The sequence below is a fragment of the Amblyomma mixtum genome, chromosome 3 (genome assembly GCF_055824585.1).
Source record: "Amblyomma mixtum isolate Tamu chromosome 3, ASM5582458v1, whole genome shotgun sequence".
Taxonomy (NCBI): domain Eukaryota; kingdom Metazoa; phylum Arthropoda; class Arachnida; order Ixodida; family Ixodidae; genus Amblyomma; species Amblyomma mixtum.
In genome coordinates, this window is record NC_143014.1 from 136,223,348 (window position 1) to 136,243,050 (window position 19,703).

Below are 19,703 nucleotides of genomic sequence, written 5' to 3' on the forward strand. Positions count from 1 at the left end.
CTTCTGACAAAGGCTGTACATTGCTTCTACCACGTATATTATTATCGTAACGTATATAAATAAAAGCGACACCTGCGACCAAACCTGCAGTTGTACAAACAATCCTACGTTTAGATATTCCCTAACACATCCATGCAAAGGTCGACGCCTTCAATACCTAATTAGGACTAAAACGCATACTCGCCTAAACTTGCTTGCGTCAAGTATTGCCGAAGACGCCGAACGCACACAGGCAGCAATTTAGCCTGCAAACACCAGACGTATTAAAAAAGAGCCACGCCTGCAAATCCGCCTCGACTAAGAGCTATCCATAATGGCTCCATTCAGCCGTCCAGTCACTTCTCGCCTCTGTGTGAACCCGGTTCCTTAACTCCCGCCTTCCAAGCTACAGCGTTGATAGCCGCTCACAGCTCGTGTCAGCACAGCGCTCGATAAGATCAGCGAAACGCCGCTCCGCAAGACCTAAATACTCGGTCACAAGTGGCTGCAGCCACGCGACCCTCAATTTACGTTGGGCTTACTTAAGGGAGCTTCACTCGGCGAGATCCGCGCAACTTAATCTGAAAGTGAAGCGAACCGGGGATGATAGGAAACCACTCGGCGCTTATAAAAGCGGCAAGTCAGCGGGAGAGGAGGCAGGCGACGAGGAGGGGTGCGCCGCCATCTGTCCCCCTCCGCCCTCGTGGAACGCCCCGCTTTTAAAAAGCCAACCTCCGCTCTTCCTCCTCTCTGGGCCGCCCGTGCGACATCACCCCGTTCCCTAACCTCTTTGTTTTCCCGGAAGGGGGACACCCGCCTGCGTGACTCAATACGGTTTTCCGAGCGGGATCGCCCTGGCAGACGGGAGAGCGCGAGGTGACGTCACTCCGGCGTAGCGCCGATTTCCGCTGCGCGCTGGTCGCCTCACGAGCGGCGCCTCCTACCCGCTCTTCCCAGCCCGCAACGACCGCTGGCGCTGATCCCGTCTCCCGAAACGGGGGCTCAATCCGCGGGCGGGGATTATAGAGGGAATGTTTGATGACAATTACCACTCCGAGAAAAACATTACCCGGCGGCAGCACTATGCAATGAGCGTTTATCTGCAGAATCACCGAAACTACCACAGACTGACGCACGCAGACCGCAATTCCCGACCTTCGATGCGGAACGTTTTTACCATCATTTTTTTTCTCTGCTGCTATAATCAGAGCGTGAGGCCAGATTAGTGGCGTTAACCGGACCGCAAGCGGCGCACTTACACAAAAGTTGCCACTCTTGGATGGGTACTGACTGTGTTTACCTCAGTTCCGATATGGAAGGGAAACTTTTAAGCACTGCCTCTAAGAGCAAGCTGCTGCAGGCCTGTGGCAGCACACTGAAAGGTTCCATGGACTTTAAAAGTCGGAATACACAGAGTATTATGAGACGGAATCATCATCATCAACATCCTTTTTGTTATACAGCGCTTGTAGTGTCTCCCCTCTTTTCTTTGTTTTCTGTCTTAGTTTGCGCTGTTTTTTCCACCATGAATTCACACCAACTAGCCCAAATGTCTGCTTTGCTACAGTTAACTTCTTGTACAGTGGGCTCTCCTTTTTGTTATACAGCGCTTGTAGTGTCTCCCCTCTTTTCTGTGTTTTCTGTCTTAGTTTGCGCTGTTTTTTCCACCATGAATTCACACCAACTAGCCGAAATGTCTGCTTTGCTATCATCATCATCATCAGCCGTACTCAGCCGAGACGGAATATACAGCGCAAAACGTTATAGTAAGCTCGAAAGGAATGAAATTATTTTGGCAGCGGAAGAGCAGACGTGGCTCTGTCACGGAAGAAAGACACTTCGCCTTTGTTAGATGCCACTAAGTAGGATGCACATGGAAAGAACAGTTACGGTGTTGGCCTCCTGACCACTCTGTTTTCGGTTCGCTAATTTGTATTCTTTAACGTGAGAAACAATGATAATGACCGTTTCACACCACCTGCATCATCGCGAATCCTCACAATACACCAGACTTGTACGCAAAAGCATTTCAAAACCTGATTACTCGTAACAAATTACATTTTCGTCGAATCTTGTGCTGCACTGATTACTTTCGTCAGGTGTAACGTTCTCAGTAACCCAATCATTTTTTTTTCCAGTAATCGGTTACTATTAACCTGTTTCACTTTCTTTTTTCGGAAAACAAGTTGCAAGCCCAAGCAGCCTGCATTAGAAGAGTCCGCGCTGCGCATTGCGCATTGCACGATGACTGTATACAACGGAATGTCATGTTTAGTGAGCTTGGCGTTTGTCTCCTCAGATCACGAACAGCAGAGCATGGCGTTTTGTGCTACTTCTAAGTGGTGTGCTAGGTTTTCGTATGATAAAGCAACGCACTTTCCTCCGACCCGTACACCAAGATACTTTTCAGTGTCGCTACTGATGTGTTCACAAGGAAAAAGGAAAAAAAAAAACAAACAAATTAACCCGATCAACACTTCGAAAAGCAACTGCAGGTGGAATTACCAAGGTATCTACTGCAACAGTCTATATACCAAGCAAGCTGCACCAGCTCATTTTCGTAATAGCTATCGATTACGTCTCTGTAATCGTTCAGTTACTTTTTATGTGCTGTAAATTACCGCAGAAACCAATTACATTAGAGATGAAGTAATCATGAGTGTAATCGGTTATTTGTTTTCTGTAACGCGTACAAGACTGTCCAGCTTGCTGGCTCGATCGCCATGAACGTGGGCTTCGACATCTACTACCACTACTACTACTACTGCTGTTGCTGCTGCTGCTGCTGCTGCTGCTGCTGCTGCTGCTACTACTACTACTACTACTACTACTGCTGTTGCTGCTACTACTACTACTACTACTACTACTACTACTACTACTACTACTACTACTACTACTACTACTACTACTACGACATCTTAACGGCATCTTAGCGACACCTTAGCATATTATTAGTTAGAATAATCAATAGTTCGACGAAAATACGTCTGGTCAGGCATTGAGTTAAAGGAAAAAGAATACGGTCACTGACCAAGTCAAGAAATTTTAGACGTTTCGGAACCTCGTACGGGTTCCTTGATCAAGGAACCCGTACGAGGTTCCGAAACGTCTAAAATTTCTTGACTTGGTCAGTGACCGTATTCTTTTTCCTTTATTAGTTAGAAGCCGTGTCAGCAAGCGCCCCATTCAAGCTGCACACAGCCGTATTATATATCTCCGCTCGATCCAAGGCTCACCCGAACCGCGGGACTCGCTGTATACTATATTGTTGCAGTGACGGAGTTCCCACCCGACGTCTTCTTTTCAATTGAAAAAGACGTCCTCTTAGCGCACAGGTTGATTTTTTTTCCCCGCTTACCTCGGTCGCTTCTTTTCCTTCCCGAAGCCGCCGTTCTTTTATACCAGCCACAATATAACGATGCTAGGGTTACAACTAAGACTAAAGGAGAGAAAATCTGGTGCGCGAGACGAAGACAGAGAATGCTCTAGCCAATTTAACGTCAAACTAATTATGCCGTCAATCACGCAAGAGACACGGCCGTGCACGACAGACATCCGCGGTAGAAAAAAAAAAAGAACTCGATAGCCGCGGACACGAACGCAGGAATAAAGTATGCCGTTCCCCGCAGTGACTCAATAAAGAAAAAAAGGAAACAATGCAGAGGAAAAAAACTAGAACAAAAAAAAACAATCCGCTGGCCGCGGAAGACACCAGAGCAGGCTGACAGAGCTTAGAGAGAAAAAAAAAAGTAGCAATGTTGAAATCAATATCCAGCCCCTCAAACCTAAAGCGCAACAAGAAAAAAAAAAGAACGAAAGAAAACGACAAAGTCACCGCTACACGGAGAGCGTGGAAGGGCAAAAGGCAGAAAACTCACTGGAGAGAGAGTGTGTGCGCGCGTGTGGGTGTACATGTTAACGTAAGGCTAAAGAAGCAGAAGAAAAAGTATAAAAAGAAACGCGAGCGCGCGGGGTACAGAGGCGGGAAGAGTATGGAACAGCAGATTTATAAACCGAGAGCGCAACGGGCAGCGCGATTTCAAAAACGCTCAACAAACGAACGAGCGAAGAAGATCGAAGCACCGCGAAGGCAGGAACAGAGCAAGAGGTAACAGACAAGAAAGAAAATGCGCCCGAGAAAAAAAAAGGGGGAAAAAAAGGGAACGGTAATCTTTCGTGAAGAAAACCTACAGCATAGAGGTTAGAAACGAAGTTCGTACGAGGGCAAGTGCGCGGAGAGAGCGGAGAGAGAGCTTAAAAGCGAGTTGCAGTGCGTAGGGAAAGGGAAGGGCGCGAAGAAATGATAAAGCTAAAAGCAACAGAAGCAACGAAGGAGAGAAAACGACAATATCGCGGGCACTTCCCTCTACCTTCGAAGGAAGAAGAAAAGCGCAATTACCGGGGCCTGAAAGAGAGGGAGTGTGGAGGGACCGACACGGAGGCGGAAAATGGAAAATAAAAACCTCCACTGCTGAGGAGAAGGTAGCACGATGAAATCAGGCGTGCGGCTTGCAAATACAGACGCTGCTCGAGACAACCGTAGCCGATAAAGAAAAATAAAAGAATGTTGGAATGAACAGGAAATAAAGACATGGTCGGGGGAACGGAGCGCCAGACAAAAGGGGGACGGAGAGAGGAATCCGAAGGAAAAACAAGGAGCTCGGCAGGAACGGGAGTCGGCGGGCGTAAGGCGGTAGAGGGAGGCAGCGGAGGGGAGTGCAGTAGTGAGGAGGAAAAACGCAAGAAATGGAAGCAGAGAAGTGTAACGCAAGAGCGAGTGGCATCAAGCGCAGAGGCGCGCATCAACGGCGAAGTTGGGACGAGCGCGACCAGGCATGGGAATCGAGGCGGGCGGGGAGCGCAGGCAGGGGAAAATAACAAAAAAGGCAAAAAGGAGCGAGAGCAATGATGATAATAGTAGTGAGAAGAAAAAATAAAGAAAAGAAAGCTCTACCCTTGCGAGGCATTCATAAGGGCAGTTCGGGGGCCAGAAAAGAACAAGAGGGAAAGTGTAACGCAAGTTAAGGAGGGCGGAACTAAATAACGAAGAAAGGCGAAAATAAAACGGGCTCGCTTCTTACTGGCGAATAAAAGGCACAGACAGAGAGAGAGAGAGAGAAGTGAGCAAAAAAAAAAGAAAAGAGGCGTCCGAGAAAGTGAAATCGGGAGACGTAGGGAAGAAGCGGAACTCAAAACGATAAGCTTCTCCTCCATTTGCTACGCGGCAGTGTTTTTTCCCCCGGACCGTGCCTTCGATGGCAGTGGCGCCTCCTTTCGGCGTGCGCCAGGATCCACGCGGATTCCGTTCATTTTTATTGTTTCTTTTTTTTTGCATTCGTTCATTCCTCCCTTTCTTCCCAATGCTCGTCTCTTCGGTTTTCGTATCGACCTAGATTTACTTTCTCCCCACCCCCTCTTTTTTTTTTTCTGAACGAACAAATGGTATAGGGAGCCCTTGTGCGCTTCGTGATGGCGAAGGTTGGAAAAGAACGTGTCATAACAAGCACAACCTGTCTGTCTGTCTTCAGACAGGGTGAGAGAAATATCGAGCGAAACGGGGGGGGGGGGGGGGGGGGGGATCTGGACGCGAGGAGGACGTAGGGAACCGAGGCGCCGATTGACACGCGGCGTGAGCGCTTTTTACGCCGTCGTTTCATGGGGGATGCTTGTTCCGTTCTTATATAGCTTTTTTCCGCGCTGCCTGGGCTGGTGCGCGTTCATGCAAATTTCTGCCGCCTTCATTCAAGCACGATTGAGAGCGAGCGAGCGAACGTCGGGGATTCTTGATTTGCACGCCTTATATACGGAAAGGAGATTAAAAAAAATGAAAGAGACAGATAGACCAATGAAGAAACGCCGAACGGGAGAGCGAATAAACGCTGTTGCTGCGTTCTCTGGAAACAGAGCGCCGGTGTTCGCGACGTTTCGGCAGAAGCTAGCAGCGCGGCGTAGCTCTCAGTGAAGGTGTGGAAACCAGAGTGCTAAGGACGAGGACAAGCACGGGACCGGGCTATCACAGCGCTGACGAAAAACGATGTTTGCGATGACAGACATGTGGCCTAATTGTAACCGCAAGGCAACAAGCTTTTCGCGCACCAAGTTCGCCCACACACCAAATTATTCGAAGGGAATGTGCGCGAACGCAGGCACGCGCAATATGCGACACATAAGTATAGCACCTTTCAACGAAAAGCTGCGGCGACGGATGTGGTACAAAATAAACGTAAAGAAAAAGGAGAATATACAGCCTAACGGTTCGCGTTGAAAGCAATGGCAAATAGGCAGAACAATAAATAAATAAATAAAAAGCCTCATACTCCGAGACGCGAAATCCAGTGAATGATATACCGCTAAGATTTCATGACTAAAGCTAGCCAGCAAATAGTACTATAGGTCAAAGGCTGTAGCCAGAGAATTACAGCCCGTTTAAAAAAAATACGTGTGCGACATGCAGTACCCCTCCACATTGCTCGTCTCTGTAGAACCGTGAAGGCTCAGTCCTCGCCGCTTTTTTTTTTTTTTTCGAATGCCAGTAGCATTAAAACTTCCCTAAAAGGCGTCGGCGATAATCCCAAGGGAAGTGACGCTGACGTCACGTTGGAATGGGCTTTCTCGAACTGCGAAAGATAAAGTGTGGTGTGCCAGGATTATTGGATACCCCCATGCCCGTGCTGTATGAGCCACGCGCGGCTGCGACGAAGTCATGCTCTTATTTCACCGCGGAGCTGGCGGTGACCGTGGTGGTGACAGCGACACGATCGGCGAGGAACGCTAGAGAGCGGGAGCGCGGCTAATAAATGCCATAGCGCGCAAAAAAAAAAAAAAAGAGAGAAAGGGGGGGAAGGGAGAGAGAGAGAGAGAGATATGTGCATTGGTAATGGTTCACGACGACTTACGCTGTGACTAAGTAACAGGATTCTGGTGCGGGCCAGGTGGTTCACACTTTCCAAGAAACAGATTCATACTTTCTAAGAAACAGAGAAACACAGCCCCCCCCCCCCCCCGTCCTGTGTTTCGTGTTTCTTCTTGCTTGTGCTCGTTCCGTTGCGCTGTGTTAATTCGTTTCTTAGAAGGCTAACAGTCAACCACTCAAGAAAAAAAAAGAGAGAGAGAGAGAGAGAGGGGAGTGAAAGAAAATGAGAAAAGGTGAACAATTACGCGCACGCCAGCTGTACATATTTGCAAGACGAGCTAGTAATTCGTTAACGCGCGCAGCCGGATGCGTTCAGAGTCGCGAACGCGTAAATTACGGAGTTGCGCAGCGTCGGAATGACATTTCGCTGCCAGTGCGTAGGTTATTGCATGCCACTACTCTCTCTTCAAACGTGGCATCGGCGGCGGGGGTGGAAATGACTGAGGAAGAGGACGAAGAGGAGAAAAGGGGGGCCGAGAACAAAAAAAAAAGGGGGGGGGGAGCCCGCTCGACTTCTCGGGAAAGCGCCTTCGCCCCCGCGCACCGCCTTTCGCCCTTTTTCCAGCTCCCGAATTTCGAGACGTGGGCGCTGCGCGAAGGGCGAAGCGTGGGCTCCGCTCTGCTCGCCGCCCCGAGAAGAGCCGCGGCTCTCCTGGGTCGCAGCTCCGCCACTTTCTCCTCCTCTGAAGAAACACGCTTCGCGCATAGCGGTGTACCCCGTTTGGCAAACAACAGGGAGGGGGGGCAAGAATAATGTTCGCCCCTTTTTGTTTGGCCCACGTATGGATTACTGCGCTCGTGGGAGTTCTTCCAGGTGGAGAATCAACCACGCATTCCGTAAGGTTCAAATGCCGCGCCCACCGGTAAAACGGCGGTTGTTTCGAAACAGTAAACACGTCCCCCGCCAAGCCCCCACACAGATTTGCGAGCTTCTCTAGAAGTCTTTGCGACCATGTGCTGTCCGGCGATGCTTCCAGTCAAACGCTAAATGGACCGGAGAGTTTTGACATACACTGTACGCTGACTCGAAGAGGACGTCGCGATTTAAGTACATTTTTTTCTGATATTTGCAAAGTAAGGCTGTGGCGTAGTCTTTAAATCACTGCGCTGTTCAGCAACGCTTACTTTGAGTTCACGTTTTGGGGCTGACCCATGAGTTTCGTGAGGAACCGGACAGTTAGAAGGGACGCTCCCCGGCTTCTTCTAAACTGCCTTCACGATACTTCACGACTAACGAATGATGACGGTGGCAACTTGAGACTTCTCTGCCAGTGGTACAAATGAGTTCTAGATGATAGAACTGTGAAACAAATGTTCGGCCTTAATTCGTCATCAAATGCGGTATTCCAATCGGCGATTCAGAACATCTCTCCGAATCCCCGAAGGAGCACGCTGTCTAGGGACCATATCGTCGGGTTGCAATCAGAAAGAGTCTGAATCCTAATCGCCCACTGAAAGACGATGTATGGTTTCGCAGAGCAAGAAAACTTGCTCCGGATGGCCGACTCAAATACGCAATAGTAAGTGTCGCTGCGGTTGACCAATTGCCGCCACTATGACGCACGGCTGGTCGCCACCAGCTTACAGCAACCTCTACCTCGTGGCGAGGCATGACTGACCAGCCTCTCACTTCATGCTCAGTTACTTCGTGTTAATCGCCAGTATATAAATTCCATTCAATTCCAGACACCAGCTCAACACTGCCATCTTTAGTAGGATGCAACTCGATCAAGAACGAAGCGAAATATGCGCCTCAATAAGACCATCCAGACAATGGCGTCGACTGATTCTCATGACATCGTGGATAATCCCCTTGGATCTGCAAGCACAAAATTGCAAGGGGTGGCAGATGAAAGGGGTTTAACCACGGATTGATCGCATTAACCGTGACGTCACGAAAACCGGTAGATGCCATTGGCTGGAAAGCCTCTTTTGAGGGGCATGCTCCCCTTCGTTCTTGACCTGTATCCGACTATAGTGATGCTTAGTGGCGCCCTCTGTATAACTAATTCGACGATCCTTGTCTTTGACGACTAAAAGTATAAAAACTATTAAAGAGAGACTCAGTAAAAATTGATTCTCTGGACCTTTCTGACTGTGTTGACGCCGAAAAAAATTGGGACTTGGAAATCATCCCGTCAGTCGATTCAAACTGAGGCCGTCCTTATAGAAAAGAACAAGCTGCCAATGTTTTGCAGGGAATGGCGGGATGCGCTGCGAAAATCGCTGTCGACGCACGTGTTTTACTTGCCAAATCGGACGGTGGTGGCGACACCCATATTTCCTTTATTGATCTTTTATAGCTTTCAAAAGCTATCGTTTTCGGTGAGAATGGCGCCCTTGCGATTCAGGCCAACTTCTTTTTGTCCCCAGTGCCCTTCTAAGCTTCCCGCGGTTCAGAAATTCGCAATTTATTTTAGCCTCCCGAGCTTGTTCTGCGCAACGAAAGGAAGGCATTCACTAGTTCCGGCGAGTTCCAGCAGTTCTAGCAGAGCATAAAAATCGTTGACATAAAAAGGTTTTATTAGCCGCTTATCAGCGAGGTATAACTGCGGCGAATTCTGCGACTTCGGCGAATAATTTAGCAACAAAGTATAGCAAAAAATTAGATTACCGAAGACCGCGGAGAAAGCGCTGGGAGGTGGTCTCGCTCTCGACTGGCCATGTTATTTCCCTCCCGTTAATTCCCATTTCCTTCATAACTGTCGCAAGCATCTGCAGATGCGGACCAGGGATCACGCAGCCTGTATTGCAACGCACGTGTGCAGTAACAAGTGTCGGTTCGCTGAAGACCGGATTATGTATGATCTTTTTTTTTTACTCCAAATGTCGTTTCATCCTGTCCTCTGTGATCATTTCGTGCGCGACGCCGTCACTTGCGTGGGCGTGTGTTAGTCGACCGATGCCTTGAGAAGTACCCGCGGAAAAGTGACGTCTCCACCTTGCGACATTCGTGCGAGCTTCAGCATGACCTTCCTCACTTCTAGGCACTGAACGTCAGCGGTTCGCTGATTAGCTGAGGGTCTCCATGTTGCAATCGCATCAACAGGCCGGCATATGCCACCTTAAACAATGTTTCCCCACATCTAACTTGAGAGGTACTTTGGCGAGTTTCAGTGGCCGTGTCAGACCTCAAAGCCAGCACCTAACCAGGCGGCTGGCTTTGGCCTGCCACGTCCACTAGTGACTTCTCTCTCTACATACGCGAGGTGCTATACGAAAATGGGGCGTTCTCCACTCACCTCCGTCACTCTTCAACTCGAGCTGGCTAAAGGTGCGAACTCGAGTCAGCAGTCTCGGTCTCTGCACGAGGAAAATGAGACAGAAAATGCAGTAAGCCACGAGTGTGTATCCGTAACACCGTATTGACACTGTATCGACACGGACGCTTCGGACGGAAACTTCTTAGACAGGACGATTCAACTGTACTGTACTGTATACTGTACTAATTGAACTATGCTGAACAACATTACAACTATGCCATGTCTCAACCGATCCGTACAACTTTGTGGCTGCTGTGAGCTGGCGTCCGCCGATCGTCCAGCGCTCAAATCCTCCTGAATGCGATGTCCTGCACGAACGGAATACCAATGACCCGCATAAGACTGCCAATGACTATGAGAATGCTACGCCCTCCTCCCTGCGCCGTCTGGACAGACAGGTGTTGAGCAAGACGTAGAAATTTCATTTTTATCTGCGTAAGCATTTTTCCTTAGTGAGAACGTGGCGCTCTCAATATCAGTACCACTATTCTTTTCCTGAAGCAAAACAAATAAAAAACGTACGCTCTACGAGCCTGAGAATGCACAGTAAAGAAGAGGCAACAAGCAAAGACAACCATGCGCATAAACACGTGGTTAACACACCATCCAGGAAAAAAGAAAAACTAAAGCACAAGACCAGCGAAACTCGACCCTAAACGAAACACGGCATAATAGAAGCCACGAAGCGGTAGCTTGAAACGGCGACATAATAATTACCTCACCTCCCCTTCTCTACTCGCTCTCTTTTTATGGGCCGCCACTCCAAGCTCACCAATACACGTTGAACTTCAACCATTTTCCTATACATAGCATGGAGTTTCGCGCAGCGTTAAACTCACGACGAGCACCCAACGGCACCTAATGAATTATACTGGACTAATCCCAAAGTATAGACTTTCCCAGGTTTGGCGTCCGATCTTTTCTTAGTTCTCGCTGCCTCATCGTTCAGGTAGCGCGCCGCCGCGGTGGCTCAGTGGCTATGGTGCTCGGCTGCTGACCCAAAAGACGCGGGTTCGATCATGGCCGCGGCGGCTGGAATTTCTTTGGAGGAGAAATTCTAGAGGCCCGTGTACTGTGCGATGTCAGTGCACGTTAAAGAACCCCAGGTGGTCGAAATTTCCGGAGCCCTCCACTACGGCGTCTCTCATAGCCTTAGTCGCTTTGGGACGTTAAACCCCATAAACCAACCAACCGTTCAGGGAGCCTCACTGCATGCGGGCGTTCACGTGTTCATTACCGCGCATGGGAATCGCGCACGCATCAGCCACTGCGCAGTATGGACTTCGGGCCCCAGTTCGCACCGAGGCGCCAAGATTCCGCCGTCTACACACATGTAACCGGCTAGTTAGGCGGTGTCCAGATCAGTGTTGTACACGTTACAGATAACAAGTCAGCGATTACAATTACAGTTACTGCATCTGAGATGCAACTGATTTCAGTGGTCAATTACAGCATATAGAAAGTAACTGAACAATTACAGAGAAGTAATGGATTACTATTACGTTATTTCTCATCCATCTTTATCAGCATAGCACAAATACACACGGAGAATAAGCTGGTGCGGGCTGTTGGATGTGCAGCCTGTTGCGGCACATACGTTGGTAATTTCACCTGCAGCTGCTTTTCGAAGTTTCCTTCGGCAATTTTTTTTTTTTTTCACGCTCCGTTGTGGACACATCAGCAGCGACACCGAAGGGCATTTCGATGTACGCGAAGGCGGAAAACGCGTTGCTCTAACATTCGAAGACCTTGGGCACGGCCTATAGAAGTTACGCAAAGCGCGGCGTTTCGCTGTTGTTCGCGCTCCGAGGGGTCAAAGCCCAAGCTCACCAAACATGACACTCCGTCTGTGTCGCCGTGGTGATATGCGAGGCGTGGAACATGGGACTAGACTCGGGCTTGCATGAGCAGCTTGTTCGCAGCTCGACTGTGCAAGGGACAATGTTTGCCACCGAATGCAGGTAACAGATTACTAGAAGTCTATTACTGAAAAAAAAAAATAATAATTGGATTACCGAGAACGCTACACCTTACAAAATGTGATTTAATCAATGCAGTATAAATCTCGGAGAAAATTTAATTTATTGTATATGATCAATTACTTGTAACGCGTTATGTATCAGTCTGGTCGAGAACATGTGCTGGAACTATAATGAAGCGAACATTATAATGAAGCGAACATTAGGGTGTCCCAGCTAACATGGTTCAAAGCCAGGGTTCAAACATATGCCGAGGTACTCCGAAGCGATCAAATGCATGTTGCTGGCTATACTGTATGGAGCAAGTCACACTATTTCTGCATTCCGCTTAAGTGCATAATTAGTCGATATTAATTAACTAACTTAGCAAACAAAGAAGTTGGACAAAAAATTCCATTCAGAAAGTTGGAGAACGGTCCGCAAAGTGTATTATTGAACAGTTTCTAATTTCCCATCTAATAGTTTATTACATTTTTCCGCTGACTGCAGATGCCCTCGAAATACAGAAAAAAAAAAAAATGCCACGCGACATGCCCGCTTGCGGGACGCGATTTCAGTGTTCTCAAACGTTGCGCCTCCAAACGAGCAGATCATCTGGCCGGGTGTGCTGCCGCTTAAAAAGGTTACAGGGCAGCAATGCAGGCGCTGGCTGTGCGCTTTACGCCAGCGTCAACACAACGGCTTGGCCGAAGGCCCTTTTCCCAAGCATCTCACCCCAGAAAAGCCCAGCACCAGACCGCGTTTAAATCTTGCACCCATTAGAAAACCGGTGGGTACCCGGCGGCATTGCTTATCGCTATCATGAACCGTGGCGAGGGAAGCGTATACCGCTGCGTAAATCGCACAGCCAGCGCCCGCGTCGCTGCGCTGTCGCCTTTCGAGCGGCAGCACACCCTGCTGAATGATCTGCTCGTTTGTAGGCGGAACGTTTGAGAGCGCTGCAATCGCGACGCTCAAGCGGGCATGTCACGTGGAAGTTTTTTGTATTTCGCGGGCTTTTGCAGTGAGGTTCGGAAAAAACTGATAAGTAGTAGATAGAAAGTCAGAAATTGCTCGATCGGTCGTTCTGCGGACCGTTCAACTTTCTGATCGGAATTTTTTGCCTAACCTCGTTTCTTGCGAATTTCGTTAAATAATCTGACTAATTATGCAATTAGAGCAATACAAACAATTGTATTGGAGGGGATACTTGAGCTCCGCCTTATGGGTATGATGCGATAGCGTTAATGGGTTAATTAATGCCCATACATGCGGAATTGGCCATTCTCGACGTTGCACTCACAGGGGGTCATCGTACCGGTACATTCCTGGAGCAGTGATGCGGCGGTTAAGTGATGAACCACTGCCACCAGAGGCGCTTGTGCGACCCAGGTTGCGCTTCCCGAGTGACCAATCCTTAATTTAGCTGCCACCCGCCACTGCGGTCAGTTTACTCACAGTCCGCTGCGCAGGCTGTGATGACGTCAAAAGGTCACGTGACCAGGTGGCCCGCATGATTGCTTCTCCGAGGATTCTTCGCTCACAACGCCGACGACGCCGGATTTTATGCACAACGGGAGCTTTAACGTTGTAGCGTTAATAGTGCGACTTGCTGCATACGATAGCCAGCAACATGCATTTAGTCGCGTCGTCTTGAGTGCTCGGCATATTTTTAAACCCCGGTTAAAGGTAGCGGGGACGCCCTGTAAGTATATAATTTCTAGCCTTCCTGCGGTTCAAGGCGGCGGAATCTCGGAGGCGCAAAGCGCAAACCGGCGGAAAATGAGCACTTGACTCGAGGGGGAAAGAGTGGGAAGGAGCTTGGAGGGCTCGCGACATCAGGGCGCGCGCGCGCCAAGCGGCCTCCACCCGCGGATGTGCGAATCAATATCGCGATTCCCGCGCGACGCGCGCAGGAGAGAGCCCCCTCACCCCCCCCCCCTCACCGCCGGTGGTGCGACCTGCCGGGGCCGGTTTCTCGACCCATCAAGACCGCCGCGATCCGGACAGATCGCGGGATCAACGCCACGCAGCCGCGGAGGGGCCGAGCGAGCCCGCTAATCGATCACCCGCGGAGGTCACGCGGAGCGAGGCAAAGGCAAACCCGCTCCGACGACGGCATCGTGCTTGGGATTACCACTTTTTAGGGGCCACTCCTCTCCGCGCAACCGGCAGTCCCCCTCCCCGACGCAGCGCGACACTTGATCTTCAAGTTTCGCGCCGGCTCCTTTCTCCCTTCCCGGCCGTCCCTCATCCGCATCCCGCGGGAACAAAGCGCGCGCTGCCGCTCCGCCGGTTCGCCGACGTCGACCAGTTGCGCTCGCGCCGCGGTGTGGAGGGGCCTCGCTGCACTGCTTCGTCAACGCCCTGGCAGCGCTGGACCGGAGAGCGCCAACAAATCGCCCGTGCAGAACCTTCTCGAAAAGCGGAAACGCGCCACTGTAGATACGCCCTGCCTTAAGAAGATGTACGCAGTAGGAAGAAGTGGAGGAAAAACAATAAAGCTGTCGTTCTCTGTTTTTGCACAAACTGCAGTTATATTTCCTTCGTCCTCCTCGACACCAGCCTTTTAATAATATATGATGGGCGACGGGGTAATGGACCGCTTATTCTGCATTACGCGGCAATACTCCCAACCATATTGCGGTAGTCATTAGTTATTCGCAGGCAGTGATGTTTAAGTAGTCATCAGTCAAACCTGAGCCAACACCTTCGTAATGCTTATCAGCGCTCTTTATCGAAGCGTTACTCCTCGACGATGGTCAGCCGCTCATTACTTACTGCATGCCGACCCTGACTGCAGTAACAATTACGCAGATTGGGCAACGTCTGTTGCTTCTTCGGTTCATAAAAGAAAAAAAAAGCACTACGAGGAAGTGGAGGGATGCAATACGTGCTTTCACTACTTTGTTTATTAGGGTTTCCCGTCCCAATGCGATTCAGGTTATGAGGGATGCCGTAGTGACGGGCTCCGGAAATTCTGATCACTTTGGGTTCTTTAACGTGCACTGACATCGCACGGTACACAGGCCTCTAGCATTTCGCCTCCATCGATATGCGAACGTCGCGGCCGGGATCGAACCCGCGTCTTTCGGGTCAAATTCATTTCTGAAGCAGTCAAGTCGTGATATTTCATTGTACCTTCCTTCCGTATCGATGATGAAGAACGTCCACTAAAATCACCAAAATTATCACCCTTGCAAGAACGAGCACAACTGCACCGATGTTCCCTGTGGTGCCAATTTATGCACACCAAGGGCGTCTGGAGGTACTACTCTCCGCATGCACGCCTTATCAACATCAAAAACATTAGGCCCATTTCCGGAAATGAGCCCTCGACAACAACTCGCGAATCAATGAGTCGTTTCATGCCTCCTAGATCTGGCTTACTTCGCTGTCAACGAGCGTACAACTTGTTTCGAGTGCTCGCGAGCGAGTGCACGCAGCGATCAGCGTAGGACAAAATTGCAGCTTCTCGGAGGAAGTGGAAGAAGTCAATGTGCGACGTGACTCTGTTCGCTGCGTTGATAAACAAAACGACTTTCGAGGCCAACGCTCAAGTGGCAGTGGAAAGAGCAATGGGCGCGGGGGGCGTAGGCGAGAAGTGGCGGCGCGGATAACGTCGGCGGTCGACTTCCGCTGAACTCGGAATGCCGGAACAACGCGAGAATGCTCGCAGTGAGTCACGTGCGGGTGTTGTCAACATGGCGGGCTGCCGAGCGGCGTCGCTCCCAGGGGGCGCCACTTGACGCGGCCCCGCACGCCGCCCCGGCAGAGATGGACGACCGCACCGAAATAGAGGAGAGGCTACGACAAATTGCGACATTCCGGGCAGCGACGAGAGGCGAGCACGCAGCCGATTTAGATCCGCGCAAGAGCCAGACTGCCGAGCAAAATAACGCTCCGCCGATCGCAGATAGTCCGAAACAACTTGCCGCAGCTCGCGCAGCACAGCAAGGAAAACCGCTCCGGCAGGCTGTCATTTAGCGAACATTGTCTCTTTAAACCAGCAACACACACACACACACACACACACACACACACACACACACACACACACACACACACACACACACACACACACACACACACACACACACACACGCGCGCGCGCGCGCGCGCACGCACGCACGCACGCACGCACACACACACACACACACACGCACGCACACACACACACAGGGAGAGAGAGAGAGAGGGAGGAAAACAGCCACGAAGAAGGCATCAACTAGTCGAACATGGTATCAAGCACCCGCTGTGCTTCTCGAGCGGGTTCAAATGACGACAATTTTGGTGCAAGAAAGAGTGCCGCGAAGAGCGACGGTTGTGAAGCTGCTATGCAGCGTAACAGACGTTGCCTATGACCTATCAGTGGGAGAACCAAACAGGATGAAGCGTCACTATAGGAGCTCACCGCGCGATGCGTAAAACCACGGGATCACCGCAGCTGCAGACTGTGACGTAATCAACGCTGTCGCGCCCTGCAGCCCTCGAGACGGGTCTGACATTTAAGAGCTGCTCGATCGAACGATGCCTCCGTGGTGCGCGCGACCTCTCGCCGTCGCCACCTTCGCTGCCGCTGAGCAACAAGTGAACGTACAGAAGCGCGACTGACGGCGCACGCATCGTGACGATACTTTAGCCGGATAAAACTCAAGAACGAAGCGGCAGGCGCCCCTCAAAAGAGGCCCCCCAGCCAATGGCGTCGACCGATTTTCATGCCACCGTGGTTAATCCTATTGAGCCGCGGTTGTTCCCCATTCACCTGCCACCCCCTGCGATTTCACGTTAGCAGGCTCAAGGGGATCGGTAAAGGGGAGAATCGGTCAAGTCAAGGTAGAAAATCAGTCGACGCCATTGGTTGGAGGGGTTCATTTGAGGGGCATTTTCCGCTTCATTCTTGAGTTCTATCCGACTGTACATCACGCCAATCAGCGACCTATACGGGTGTCACGCAGTGCTTCGGTGGCTACATTTCCAACCCTGTTTCGCTGCGCGATTCGCGGTGGCAAGTCAGCGACGCAGCGTCAATCGACGCCGCTGGAATTAACGCTGCGACTGGAGAACTGGACGAAATCGTCCTGCTGTGTTGTCGTTTTGTAACCGCCAAAGTTTTGCAATGAAGCGAGACATGACGGCCAAGTTAGCGTTAAACGCCCCTCCCTCCTCCTTTATCTACTGCGGCGGAGGGTGATGCCTGGCAGAATACGTCACCCCCGCCCCCTCCGCACACACACATGCAAAAATACATGTGCGCACAAGCAAGCATGCACACGACGAAAACGCGAGATCAGAAAGAAGCCCTCAGCGGCGAAACTCCGCGCCCTTTCCCCCAGTCGCGGAGTCGCGCCAGCTACGGGTGCTCCGGTAAATGTCGGAAACCGCGGGGTCGGGAAGGCTTTGCCAGCAGCCAGGGCGGCTGCAGCTACGTCATCGGGGTGCGTGCCATTGTGCGACGCTGCCGAGAGCAGGGAATGCGCGATCGTCACACGGGAAAGCCGGGTCGCTCCCGCACCGCCGGCTCCCAGCGTGTGGCGCCACGTTTCTCCTCAGGCTGGCTTTGCAGGGCATCGCTGGAGGGGCTTGGCTCGTTTCGCGCACTCGACGCGACGGGAGGCGAGGAGGGGCCTGGGTCTGGCTCGTGACTGGGGGCCGACGGCGCAAACAGCGAGGCGTTATGCGGCTAACCGGAGCAAATGAGCGCCATCCCGCTTTTGTGATTTTTTTTTTCCTGCTGCATGCGCGTTGTCTACACTGCAGCACGACTAAACTAAATTTGGCGGCACCTTGCGACTCTGTCAAGTTCCAAGCGACATGGATTAACCCTATATAAGAAAGAGAGATGGACAAGGGAAAAAGAGAACAGGAGACAGTGCGAGTGTGCGGGGTCCGACTCGTCACTGAGCATGTGTTGCGGCTACTAGGCAATAGGCAACGTTTAGCTGATGATCTCGGCGAACCCGGATTTAGCGCGCCTTTCCCAGCTTGGTCCTGCTCGTCTCGAAAGCCAGTTCAGACACGGGTGCACTGAATACCATAGGCACACAACAAGCACATGGCACCGAACGATGCAGCAGACTAAGCTACCAAAGGCTGGCTTATGACCCCCACCCAGTGTCCACAGCAGCGTTACACAGAATCGGAAGTCGGCAAGACGTACGACTCCGCCCCGTCCCCTTCCAAAGGCCCGGACGCACCGGCCGGTTTGGACAGGAGGGCGGCAACGATAACCTAAACATTTCAGGCAATATGCACCCAACATCTGGAAAGAGCAGAGACAGCTTGATGCCACAAATGACGACACAACCACGAACACTACTGTACTACGGCCGCATAGCGACCTTTCCGGAAGAAAACGGTGAAGATACCAGACATATTAACCACCCCCCCCCCCCCGCACGCACACACACACACACACATAAGGCGTGGAGTTGCAAAAACTTGGAGGAACGACACGCGCATGATTGGCCGCACTTGGGCGTCCCCGAAGACGCAGGAAGAGCGGACGGCGACCGATGACTCAAGGCGCTACACGCACTCCTTACGTTAAAAGAGTCTTAAGGCAACGCTAGCTCTCTCTTGAAGCCTTCAAGCTCATCAACGGGAAATACATACGTGCTGACACAGTGCGGGAGAGCCAGGACCGTGTCCTGTCTCTTCCGCGCTGTATCACTTCGCTGTCACACCAACAAGCCCAAAGTGTCACCTTAGTGAAATAAAGAAGCCTTACTACTCCTAACTACTACTAACCACACTGTGCTGAATGAGGTCCGTCAGTAGCGATAACAAATTTCACTGAAGCAGCCAGAGGCAGAGCTGCGGGCTGGCGTCGAGAGCCGGAGCGCGTGCCCCCGGGACGGGCGCATTTTTTCTCCCTCGGGTCGCGGCGCCTGACCCGGCGAGCAACGACCTGGCGGCGCCCACAAAGAGGCCCGCGTCTATGTTAAATCACTGTCCCATAGCAGGCACCCAAACGGCGCGCAGTTGTTTATGGTCGTTGCGGGGCCGCCTGTCAGGCCAGGTTGCGCTAATTCTCGCCGCGCCCTCCTCCTGTGTCGATGGCCTGGCGGGCCCATTGTCTCAACACCATCGCGCGTGAGACGGGCACATGCCGGAAGACCCCAGACGCCCGTCAAGAAAGCGACGCCCGTGGCTACTCGGGCCTCCGCGCGGAACCTGTTCGCCGAGGGGGGAGGCGCTCTCCCCCTCGCGGCTGGCGCGCGTGTTTATATAGTGGTAGCACCGTAAGCGAGACCATCACCGCCCCCCCCCCCCCCCCCCCTCTCCTCCTGGTGGAGGGTTCCGCTTCGCTGCCCTGCTTGGCGCCGCGGCCCTCGCCTGCGCCGACATCACCGCAGCATCTGCAACAATACTGGGTCAGGCCCAGCCATGGCGCTAACACCAGCCGAAATCCCGAACAGAACAGCTGAGGGAAAGACGGGCGACACGCACTCACGCTCGATGCGCGGTCAACGCTCTGCACGGATACTGTAGCGAGGAACATGCAACTGCGGCAGTCGCTCCAGCACAATGGCGCGCCACTGAGAAGTTCATGCCCACACACAACATACCATCACTGCCTTCACTGAA

At 51.5% G+C, this 19,703-nt stretch overlaps 1 protein-coding gene across 3 annotated transcripts in view; it reads right to left on the reverse strand.

Annotated features, from left to right (window-relative positions):
- The window catches only part of tna (Zinc finger MIZ domain-containing protein tonalli), a 273,408-nt gene that overhangs the window by 183,482 nt on the left and 70,223 nt on the right, over nt 1-19,703 (reverse strand). For all 3 annotated transcript variants that reach the window (XM_089581282.1, XM_089581280.1, XM_089581281.1), the window contains one exon: nt 10,135-10,195. The gene's annotated coding sequence lies outside the window, so the exon portion shown is untranslated. The remainder of the gene's footprint in view (nt 1-10,134; nt 10,196-19,703) is intronic.